At 33.9% G+C, this 13,208-nt stretch overlaps 1 pseudogene; it reads left to right on the top strand.

Annotated features, from left to right (window-relative positions):
- Nucleotides 1-13,208, top strand: part of LOC126753785 (lachesin-like) — a 521,130-nt pseudogene that overhangs the window by 497,003 nt on the left and 10,919 nt on the right.

The following is a 13,208-nucleotide window of genomic DNA, read 5'->3' as shown; positions in this document are numbered from 1 at the left end:
ACACAACTGACTTACTGACATATACTGAGGACAAAGAGTTCACTAAAATCATGCTTCCGCAATAAATCGATCAGAATCAAGATCTTCAATGGAAGACTTTGGTGCAACTAAATATCTTCTCCATATTTGGTACAGATTATTACTGGAGGAATATAATATTCAACCCAGCTGTTGAGAAAACCAAATAAAGCATCAGCTGCGATTTAAACTGACTGATTAAAATCAACATTAAGATCTTTATAAAGAACATTTTGTAATTTTGAGATAACCATAATTCATCTGTAAGATAAGGAAAACGTGTTCCCTTGAATGGAGACCTTTGACCGGTTTCGCTCTCAGATTTAATTATGCATATGCGCTATATAATCCTTCTGATTCTGTTTCTTTCTTACAGTTCCGAAAATGGATACAAAATCAGCTAGTCGGTGCTGCCAGCGGCCAAAATATAGAACTTGAATGTCAGTCAGAAGCATATCCGAAGTCTATCAATTACTAGACGAAAAATGATACGATCATTGTGCCCATGCACTGTGCATTGTGTAAGTAAAATAAAAGGATTTTAAACTTAGTTTCAAAACAACTGGATTTTTAAATTATTTTTCTTTTAATATCCAAAAATTTAAATCTTTTTTTATTTTGAACAAACTAATATTTTTTTAAGCTACATAAGTGCTCTGTGATACATTTTTTACCAAATATGTAGTAGTTAACTATAGAAACAGAAAGTGCAACGGACGTTTAATTAACTTCTTGTCAGCCTTTTTTTAACCGCAATCACACATGTGAACAGCAATACACTCAAACCCACACACATACATATATTGAGACTCGAGCAGACAACTATTGCTATAAAAGCGAGTTACTTGGACAAACAGTCAGTGAAAGTATATGAAGAAGAGCCACCAAAATATAAAACACGCATACTATGAATGAGAAGTGTGCGTGCGCTATAAAATAATTGCTAAGAGAGAAAACAGAAGGAGAAAGTGGTATGGACACAGTCCATCAGTGAGCGCAGCGATTGCGATTCGTAAAAGCATCCGCTCTGAACGGCTGCACATTGCATTGTCATCGAGTAGTTTTCGAAAACAAAAGATTAATGTCCGAAAACATATATATGTACATAGCTACTAATATATACAAATGCGAAAGAGATGAGGAATACAACAAATGACAAAACCGTTTGTGGTTGAAAAAAACAGACTTTTGAGGATTGCGTTAACTTCTCGTATACCCAAGTGACAGACAAATGACATAAAGGGCTGAACGAGATAAAATTAAATTCTTAATAAAAAAAAAACTAATATTTTAAACAACATTCGGCTTACTATCCTGCAGAGTTGTCATCGAGGACCAACTTTCCAATGAAAAATCATACCCCAACCAGTTTACTTTTGTATTTAAAATAGGCCTAATATAGACAGTTTATTTACAGCGGCAAATTCTCCTGAGTTCTCAGGATAACACAAAACTAGTAGTAGCTGGCTCTGATAAGTCCTATGGATACGTTGGCAATTTGAAGCCCATTTCATGCAATTTTAAATTAAAAATTTTCTGTGGACTTTACAGACGTTTCGTCCATAACAGCGTATTTTCACTTAATATTTATATCAATTCTAAAACCGATTTATATTAGAAAAAATACGAAGCTTATTTTAACAGTCCGCCAAATTAAAAAAAAAAACCCTAGATCACATTTCAGATTTGTTAAAGTAAGCAGGTGCACTAAATGTTCTTTCCGCAGGGTCAACCCTCGACAAAGAATATTATTCGAAAGTTATTTGGTGTTTACGTCAAGTCCTTCGACTGAAACGGCCGAAACTATAAGTAAATAACACCTGATTTCTTTGTTTGGCACGATATTGCACCATGTCATACTGTATTGCTTTTTCTCGACTTTTTTGTAAAAATTCCGCTTATACCGTTCCGCAACCATCATATTGGCCTGATGTGGCTTCGTGCGACAACTTCCTATACAGCAAAATCGAAAGGCCAATTTTGAAGCGATTGAAGAGATAAATAGAAGAAGGTATTGAAAACTATTCCGAATGTTTCGAAGATTAAAAAAAGCATTGGCGAAAGTGCGTGCTATCGGACCGGGACTACCCTGAAGGGGATAAAATTGATTTGGAACAATAAATTAAGAATTTATAATTTACAAACAAATTTACCTTACTTTTTATAATAGGAATATACCATATATACTATACTATATACTATACTAGAGGTACTTTTTTCAATAGCATTTTTTTGTTCTTTTAAGAAGTTGGAACTTTTGATATACATATATTTTTATGACAATTCAGATATATTGTATATAATCAGAATTAAAATATACTGAAGATTGCAAAGGGTGCGAGGTAATATATTTTTAAATCTGCATACAAGTATATGTATATACATCATGTTAACATTCGCAAACACTACTGCAAATCAAGCCTATCAGGCGAATGTTAATTTCTTGACTTACTTTTCTATTTATGTTAGGGTGAGCCAAAAACTAAACTGTCGAACTTTTATAGTAAAATGTAGTTATATAAAAAGTAAAAATACTATATGCCTACTAAGGAAAAGTTTTTGCTTAATTTTTAAACGTTTTTGGTCAGTATTCAAAGTTTCCTATGTTAACAATAGCAAGTACTATAAGTAGGGTTACCAGGTCGGTCCAGCGAAAAATCAGTACGTCCCCATCAAAACAGCAAAAAAAAAAGTAAAAAGAAAAGGAGCAAGGTACAGATAGATCACAAATTGCAGCGTCTCATTTACATTTTTTTTTTTTTGGTAATATTTTTTGGCACTGCCGATTGTTTTTAGCATATCAACATTTTCAGTTTTCATTATATACTTATGGAAATCGTTGCATGACATGTTCTTATAGTTACATATATTTAGTGACAATCATGTTGCGAACATTTTCAACAAGGAGACGATTGCGTTCATCACTCCATTGGATATTGATGAGAGAGAAAATTCTTTCACAATTAGCATTATGCCCGGGAAGAGAAAAAAAAGTACAGCGCAATTTTCAAAATTTCAGAAAAGGAATCAATGTTTGAATTCGCTTTAAAAAATGCACAAATCTGGTCTTTTGAAGTTTGTGAAAAAAATTTTATAGAATCATCTTCCTTCTCTTTTTTCTTTTCTATAAAATTGTTCAAATTCACCAATTGATCAATTATCTTCTCTTCATGGATATGAATATTTTTTGACTCAAGAAACTGCATTGTTTGCACAACTTCTCAAATCGAACTTCTTTTGGTGTGCGATCAAATTTCAACCATTGGAAAACTTTTAATTCGGACAAAGATGAAGTCCATTTCAACAAGTATTCAAGAGCTTCCTGATAAACACTGACGGATCTTTCATGGAAATCAAGGCATTCCTTTTCTTTTCCTTCTGATTTCAAAGTGTCAAGATTTGAAAGTAGAGTAAGAGGCAAACACTTGTGCTTGATTCTCTCGCGCAAGGAATTAGCAACGGATTCTATGATTGAATTAATTTCAAGAACACTGTTGCCTTCGCTGTCTATTGATGCTATTTTACATTGAACAATTAACATAAGTGAGTGGATAAACAAAAGATAGCTTTCAGCCAAATCATCAGAAAAGAAATTTTCCATAAATTTTGGATGTTTTTCGATTAACAAAAAGTAAGCTTTTAATGCAGGGAACAGTTTGAGAATTCGTTCCTCTGCAAGAAACAAACTAAGCCATCGAGTCTTGCTGTGTGAAAGTAAAGGTTGATATTGAACAGCAACGAACTCTCAGAATTCTTTCAATTCAGCTGTTTTGGTTATGAAATATTGTAAATCTGGCATCACTATACTTCTTATTCCTTTATACTGTTCTTATGTTTATTATATTCAATAAAGTCAGTCGCTGTTCAACAGGTTATGGGCCTATTGCTCAACAAGTTATTTGCCTATTGCTAAAAGTGAAGCTATTTGAATTTAATTTTATTTAAAAGAAAATGGCGGCAGGTGCTCTTAATTTTCCTTTTGAAAAACTTCGCGGACGTGAAAATTTCAATTATTGGAAGCGGAATGCAAAATCGTATTTGGTCCTAAAAAGTTGCTGGAAAATAACGGAGAGCGGTTTATCCGAAAATTCAACGGAAAAAGATCGTGACAGCAATGAACGGGCACTGGCGGAGTTTACGCTCATGGTGGAGCCGAGTAATTTTTCGCATATTGCAAACACAGTGACTGCAAAGGATGCATGGGATTCGTTAATGGCCGCGTATGAAGACAGTGGTTTAACTCGCAAGGTAAAGCTTTTAAAGAAGCTGGTGCAGTTAAGGCTGGAACAGTTTCAATCCGTACAGGATTATATGAACGAGATGGTCATGACGTCAATCAAGTTGCAAAATGCAGGTCCGGACGTAGGTGATGAGCTGGTGGCATCATTATTGCTTGCTGGGTTGCCTAATGAGTATCAAGCACTCGTTATGGCTGTGGAGAATTCGAAAGCGAAATTAACTGTCGATAGCGTTAAAAGTTTGTTGTTGCAAGATGTCAAATTTGACTGTAGCAAAGATCCTGCTGACAACGCATTATATTCGCAGAATTTCCAACAGAAAAAGAATGACAAAAGTTCTAATCGGAAAAAGTCTCGTTGTTTCAATTGTGGTCAGGAAGGCCATATGCGTAAAGAGTGTCGCAAGTCTCCGAAATCAAAGAAAGTAAATCAGAAAGAAGGTAAAAGCAGGACGGCAATGTTTTCAAATTCGTGTTTGCATTCTCAGAGCGGCGAAAATGTATAGTACGTAGACTCCGGCGCAACGCAAGAATGTTTTTTATCGGTTTAGCTCTTGACAATTCTTACAAAAACAAATACATTGTTCAACAATTTCGTGACGTAACAGTTTTGCGTTGAGAAGAACAAGCATAGAAATGCATACAAATTGTAAACAGAAAAGTAAACACTTTTTGAAATTCCCAAAATAATATTAATTCATTCGTCTTTGCAGGAAAAATTTCAGTGGAATGTTTAGAATATTGTTGCGAGAAAATATGTATATAATTAGTTTTAGGCACATCCACAATAAATAGAGTAGCATGTGTGGAAATTGTTCAAATGAAGAAAACCAGTGTAAGTGTACTGTTGTATTTATTTAAATTTCTAAGCATAAATATATTAATTTTTTAAAATGAAATGTGCAGTGGCTTGTTGTAATAATTATTATGCAATTAAAGGATCGAAAACGAGTTTTTTCAGTTTTCCGGCCGATTTAAAAGTTGCCGAAAAATGGGTGTTATTTTGCAAAAGAAATGATATATTTAATACTAAATTAATAATTTCACAATTCTTTTATCATAATTTCATACATCTGATACATCTGAACTTATAATATATGTATATATTTATATAGAACACAAGAAACGTCTTCTCCATTTGAATCACAACTTAATAGACAATTTTATTATCAATAGGCCGATATATTTCTTTAGAAATGATTCAAATCTTTTCACTCAACAATATTCAATCGCTTCACTAAAACTTTTCATTAAAATCGAAAGAATTAATAATATTTTGCGAATTTACAAAAGTGTTTACTTTTCTGTTTACAATTTGCAAGCCATTTGACAGTTTTTCACTCTTGTTCTTCTCAACACGGAACTATGACGTTTCGTAATGGAGGTCGTCGTAATCTTGTATTCTATCATTCTTGGGCGTCATATACGTCACATATGACAAACGATCTGAAGTTACTTTCGAAGTTGATAGCAGCAGAGCATAATGAAGTAATTTTAGCTAACAGAGAGCGAGTTCCTGTTAACAGCGTAGGCGAAGTCAGCCTGGTTTTAAATGTAAACAGACAAAAAGTTGAAACAAATATTCGAAATGTCGAATATGTTCCCAGTCTTTGCGCGAATCTTTTGTCGGTTCGGCAAATAACAAAACAAAACAAAAAGGTGATGTTCGAAGGGAATGTATGTAAAATCCTTGATGCGAAAAACAGATTAATTGCTAAAGCGTATGCAGAAAATGGTTTGTACAAATTTGATCGTGCTAAAATTCCAGTTGGAAAAGCAATGACAACTCCATATGTGACCTGGTCTACGGAAAGGGGGCTTAGGTGTCAAAAAAAAGGAGAACAATTAATGAGATAACGAGAAACTGACGATTATTTTTAAAAGCTTTTCCCAGAAAACTAGTTTTCGCACGTTAGCTCCCTTTTCGTAGACCAGGTCACATATTGATAATTTTGAACTGTGGCATCGAAGGTTAGGACACATTTGCAAAAACAGCATGAAGCAGGTACTGAATTCAACGCTTGGAGTCAATTACAACGGCGCAAGTGAAAAAGAATGTATTGTAAGTTGTAAGGGTAAGCAAACTAATATTGAACTGAATATTGTAATTCCCATTTTATAAAATTTTTTCGTGAATGTGGTATTGTTCACCAAAAGACAGCTCCATATACGCCCGAGCAAAACGGGGTGGCTGAGCGGATGAATCGTACGTTAATTGAACGTGTGAGATGCATGTTGCTGGATTCTGGCCTAGGAAACATATTTTGGGCAGAAGCTGCAAATACAGCAGCGTATCCCTTGTAGAGGTAATAGTCGAAGTCCAGAAGAAATATGGTCTGGTGTGAAACCAAATTTGAAACAATTACGCATATTTGGTTGTACAGCGATGGTTCATATACCAAAGCAAAAATGTTTAAAGTTAATTGCAAAATCAGAAGAGTGTATTTTTGTTGGTTATTGCATAGAGTCAAAAGCATTTAGGCTTTACCGAAAATCTGACTACAAGTTTATCGTAAGTCGTGATGTAAAGTTTTTAGAAAATACAAGCAATAAATCCAAGCGCGCAGAGCAAATTCTAATAGTTGATATTATATAATAAAGAAAACGAAGCTAATGACATTAACAATTCAGGGGAGCTTAATGAGAGTGAATTGTGTGATGTCAGTATATCTTCGGAAAGTGAATACGATACTCCTGATGATAGCGAGGTAGCTGATCAGTGTGGAGAAAAGTATGCAGTTCGTCGATCAGAGCGTATTGCTAACAAAGCTAAAAAGAGCTTATTGTTAAGCGTGGTGTCTGATGCTAATGATCCTGTGAATCTTGAAGAGGCATTGAATAGTCCAGAGGCAGATGTCTGGAAACGCGCAATAAAAGAGGAGATAGCTTCTCATAAGGCAAACAAAACTTGGGTGCTTATGAAATTGCCTGAAGGTAAAAGAGCAATAAATTCGAAGTGGTTTTTTAAAACCAAGCGCGATGCTGAAGGTGCGCTGGTTCGTTATAAAGCAAGGCTCGGGGTTAAACGTTGCTCACAAAATCAAGGCGAAGTTGATACGAGAGAAGTTACGAGAGAAGTCATTGCAGCTGGAACATATGTATTTCAACAAGCAAAATGTTAGTAGATGGCTTAACAAATTCTATACCTGCAGTTAAGAATTTATTAATCTTAAACTAGGCTTAAAGTAAAGTCACTTACCATTTAACATAATTTTGATTTAACTAATATATTATTAGTGTTGTCAGATGTTCCATTAAAGGCAAGTGTTATGAAATATTGTAAATCTGGCATCACTATACTTCTTATTCCTTTATACTGTTCTTATGTATATTATATTCAATAAAGTCAGTCGTCATCTTACATTGAAACTGCGTGTACGTAACTCTGTTCAACAGTTTTGACAGTGTACACCGAGAAATACTTGAACAGTTTAAAAACGAGGGCATCAATATCATATTTTCCGAATTGATCTAATCCATGCTGGGCGCAATTATGAAGAATATGAGCAGGACACCCAACACCAATGACACGAGAATTTACTTTTTCTTTGAGTAGGGCCAACACATTGTTAGACCCCTTGCGATTCACGCCACCAAAATTGATTGGAGCGTTATCTGCTACAAAAGCTGTCAATTTTTCAGTCAAATTTTGTGTCTCGAGAACGCTTTCAATCAAATTTGTAATCGTTTCAGCCTACTCGTTATTTGTTTCTTGTAAATCCAGGAATTTCACTTGAATACCCCCATTTTCAAAATCAAAGTATTGAGTAAAAATGGGGAAAAGCTTATGATGACCATGATTAGAAGCATCTGTGCTCAAACTTATAAACTGAATTCCTTCTAAAGCTTTTTGTACATCGTATATCGCACGTGGAGCCAAAACACCATTAATTATAGCCTCAGTTTTTGTTCTCGTACAAGACAATTGTTTGGCTATTTCAGAATCTACGAATAACGTACGAAGTGCAGTACAATCCATTACATTATAACTAGAGCGATGTTTTACAGTGTGGAATGCAAGAGTTCCTTCTGCAGCCCAGACTTTAAGTGCCGTTGGAGATGATTTTGTGACCATGAAAGTATCCAAGGATTGCGATGTTGAAGGAGTTCTCACGTTTTTTTGTGTTTCTCTGAGTTGACGTGTTTTCTTAAATAATAAACTCTTAAAACAATTGAAACATTTAAACATTCCAACTATCAGCTGGCAAATATCATTTATCATGCATAATGCATCATTTAAAATTCAAACTGTTACGATTCATAGAAAAAAGATTAAGAACACAGAAAAACGTGCATTCAATCAACTACAATACAAGCTAGAAAAAAAACTAATAAAGTTTTTAGATACATTCAAGAATTTATATACATCAACAATTCTTTTTTCATGTCATACTGTACACGGCATGAAAAACAAGTATTATTGATCTTAGAGAAGAAATTAGAAAGGGCACCCACCGCCATGAGCAAAAGAAAGGGAACAAGAACAAACTTCACACTCCACTTGCTTGGATTTGCCCTGTACAAAGCAAGGGAATTGTTTTTGTTGCATTATTGCATTTTCTTTTCCTTTTTGCATCAGTTGCCATTGATAACTGCAAGTACTCCAAATATTATCTGTAAAATGAATTTAATATTCGAAATAATTTCATTTCACATCATATTTATTACCTCGCAAATCTTGGTCTGTACACTTACCGATAACTTGGGAACGTCGACGAATTCCAAAACTTTGAAAACTGGATCTTGCAATATAATTACATTCACATCCGTTTTCGTTCGACAAGTATGTAAATTAAACGAAAACACGATTAATTTGAAAGAATTATAAACGTTGTTGACAATGGTGGTGGCTGTGAATAACAGTATCGAAAGTCTCGATAACGATCGATATATTTTGTCTCTTTTCGTCCGATTTAAAAATCGTTCGGTGCGTTTATCGAATGTGCGCGTGTGTGTATCCAATAAAACTGGATAAATTTGCGAAAAAAGGCGTTTGCGCCGAAAATCAGTACACTTCATTGAAAAATCAGTACATCAGTACGGGGGTCTAAAAATCAGTACGCGTACTAATAAAATAAGTACATCTGTTAACCCTAACTATAAGTATTGTATTTAAGGCCATAAATTCGATATATTAGTTTTCGGGTTCACACCATAGAATATGCATGTGTATATTATGTGGTGCTTTTGGAGTTATATGCAAATAAAGTCGATGAAAATTCAAGAACTTAATGCATTTTTGTCGTTGAGCGACAAACATGCACCCAAATAAATTAAAATTTCAAAATGAATTAAGTTTAGTTCATTTCTGGACGGAATACATTTACACACTAAATAGATTTCTTAAACCTCAATTATTAAGTTAAAATATTTTTCAATACTTAATAAATTGATTTCAAGTTGCAAACGGCAAAACATATCTTTGTTCACATATAATTTTGGTGGAACTTCTATCCAGTTTTGCCAATACTAAACGTAAAACCTAATAAATCTTGACTGTTAAAGGGTTAGTAGGGTAATTTTTTTTTGCATTTTCTGTTCCCTTACAATTAATGTAGAAACCCACTTTTCTCAAAAATACACTTTTTTAAACTGAGGAACATGATTGCGGTCGAACTATTCAACCGATTTGCTTAATTTTTTTTTTAAATGTTCAAAAAACGCCTAGCTATCGCCCCTACATAATTTTGTATAATTTATGGACAATGTTATGACAAAATTTATGTAAAAAAACAAGGGGAAAAATTAAAAAAGAAAATGTTATTTACATTTTTATTTATCAACATTTTTTCATGATTCTAGTAGGGACGATAACCATTCACGTACTTTTTAAGAATAAATTGGGTTTTTTGTTTTAGATGACATGTCCACCAGTGAAAAAACGCACCTCATTCATCCACGGATTTCTCCGACAGATGTCATCAATAAATTCCGAAAAAATTTGTATATATACTCCACGATATACCTCATGATATGTGAAAAAAGTTCTATTGTATGTTAGAATAAAAATGAAAAAAAATGTCAAAAAACAGGTCAGATTACCCTACTGACCCCTTAAATGACTGTGTCACCCTATTACATAATAAATATGTGCATGTGTGTATTTTGTGGGATTTTGGAGTCATATGCAAATAAGGTCGATGAAAATGACAGAACTGAATGCAGTTTTGTTGTTAAGCGACAAGCATGCACGCAAATAAATTAAAATTGCAAAACGAATTTGGTTCAGACGGGATGAAATATTAAGTTTAACTTTCTAAGTAAGTGTATTTACACAAACAAACTCGATATGTGAGAAAGCAATTAAATTTGATCCAGCGATCCAGCGTGTGACTTCGGATAAATTTGTGGACTCGGTAATAAATCTTCTTTTATATCACAAAAGTTTTTCTTCCATACTTTGTGTACAGAAACCTCAATATGTTTTCTTGCCAAATGCTATACCAGAGTTATAGTCATTGTCAGTTTCAAATTATAACTAATCCAAACTTTAAGAACCTTCACTTGTATATATTGATAGACAGTAAGTATTATCGCATTAAGGTTTTGCGTTTTCGTAAGCACAATCATAAACATATAATGTTGCTTACATATACATACATCTTATAACACATCATATTATGTGTTTATATTACAGGTGAGCACTTTGAATCCGAAACTTTTGAAAGTGGCTACAAAATAACGAAAGTAAGTAGGGATCGAGTTTATGGGTATTTCCAGTTGAACCGAATCTAACAATAGTTGTTTTAATCTGGACATGTCGCTTAGGAAATTTTGAGTGGTCCACAACAATCATTATCAAAAAATCAGGAGGCCCAACCGTTGAGGATGAATCACATCTTTGTGTGCCTGTACGAAAAAATAAACTAAAAAATTAACGTTTTTTGACACCGTAGCGATTGATCCACTTTGAACATATGCCAAACTGTGTTACAACAGTGCTTCGACAATTCTTTCAAATGTATGGAAAAGTATAGTAACCTTAATGGAGAAAACTTTGAAAAGCAGTAAAGCATTTTGCAATGATAAATATCAGTTTATGTTCACAAATCTTAAAATTTTAGACACAACCCTCGTATATACATACTAACAGATAATAATTTAAAGAAATATGCAACAAAGAAATAATCATTTTTTAATATTTTCCTTCTGGAAAGTACTATTAGTTAAGTTATTGTGTAAGACTATATGCACTACTAAAAATCAATAAACATGGAACTCAGAGTTGCCCATCATATTTGGCAATACAAAAACTTATTAGAAAACACTTTTTCTATGGTATGTATTTTTGCTCGTTTGAGGCTCGTGTTCGAAACTATAACATGTTCTAGTTCTTTAAGTAAACACTAAAGCTATTCGCGTTTTGGACCTTCTACGGCGACAAGAAGAAGGTTTCAAGATCGGAGCATACTCTTGTAGAACCCCCAAAGGTGAACCCGACTCTCCAATCGATGACGATGTAAAAGATGATCCATTGCCCGACCATGAAAAAGTTCCCTCCAGAGAGTCCAAAAAAGCGAATCAAATAAGTCTGTCAGTGAAAATATCTCTTGTCATCAGACAAATAGTCATTGCATTCGCGACTTGGCTCCCACGTCACTGTTGGCAGTCATAACTTCGAAATCGTAAATAAATTCGTTTATCTTGGAACCAGTATTAACAACAACAACAACTTGAGCTTCAAAGTCCAACGCATACTAACTCTTGCCAACAGATGCTACTTCGGACTGAGTAGGCAATTGAGAGGTAAAGTCCTCTCTCGACGAACAGAGACCAAATTCTACAAGTCTCTCATCATCCCCGTCCAGCTATGTGGTGAAGAAGCATCGATGATGGCAACATCTGCTTTACCAGTTTTCGAGAGAAAGGCTCTACGTAAGATTTAATGACTAGATAGGGCAGGACCTTTCTACAATTGGAATCTTCAATTGGTGCTAAACAGCGAAAAGGAAGAATGGCTGGTGCGCTGTTCTAAACTCGGCTATAACCTCTTAAGCAGTGTCTACGTTAATATTACAAAAATAAAATGTATTCGTTGATTCTAGGAATGAGTTGATTCGTAAGCCAAACTTATAAACAATTGTATTAGTTAAGTATTCTCTTATATTATATATACATATAAGTTTATTGCCTTTGGCTTTAGTTTTCGTTTAGCAGAATATCAAAATGTCGAATTCACAGGGAATATTTAGCCATTGCAGTTTCATACAAACATCCTTGCAAAGTTGTGATTTTTGGTGAATTTCTTGGGTCCTTTAGTTTAAGCTTACATGACTGTGAGTAAGCTGACAACAACCGAAGAGTATTGCATAATTAATGTGGCACTAATTGTAATGGAGTTGAACAAGGCTGTATTTATTATACATATGTATGTATGTTATATAACCACTCTCCAATATAACCATAAGCAACAAAGCATTTGCGGAGGTGTTTAAGTACTACTTTGAAGATACTCGTATACTTAGGCACTTAGGTCAATAGTCAAGTTGCTGTGTGGTTCGCCGGCTTTGAAGCAGGCGTTAATAATTAATATACATAAGTGGTAAATCAAAAGATTTCGGTTTGCAAATAATTGAATTGGTTTACATGCCACATTACAACATAAATATTTACTGATGCATAATGTTTGAAACCATATAAGGATAAACTATTATTTTTATTTAATTATCTAACATATAGATAAGAAGGACTACTAATTAAAATAGTTTTGCATTCAAGATTACATGAGCGTTTTTTGTTTAATTAGAGAGTTAAATTTTATTTAAAATAATACGTTCAGTAGCTATTGAGAGTAAATACCACTTAATTCCAGAGGAAAAAATTCTAAAATTTTGTTGTATATGTATGTAACAAAAATGGTACATTCGATGCCATTATGTATGGAATTCGATCTCTTTTGCATGGCCACGGGTACGCTTGCAGAAGTGTAAACTCTGAATCCAATTTTCGTTGG

This window comes from Bactrocera neohumeralis, chromosome 3 (genome assembly GCF_024586455.1).
Source record: "Bactrocera neohumeralis isolate Rockhampton chromosome 3, APGP_CSIRO_Bneo_wtdbg2-racon-allhic-juicebox.fasta_v2, whole genome shotgun sequence".
Classification (NCBI taxonomy): domain Eukaryota; kingdom Metazoa; phylum Arthropoda; class Insecta; order Diptera; family Tephritidae; genus Bactrocera; species Bactrocera neohumeralis.
This window is presented reverse-complemented; position numbering and strand designations above follow the sequence as displayed.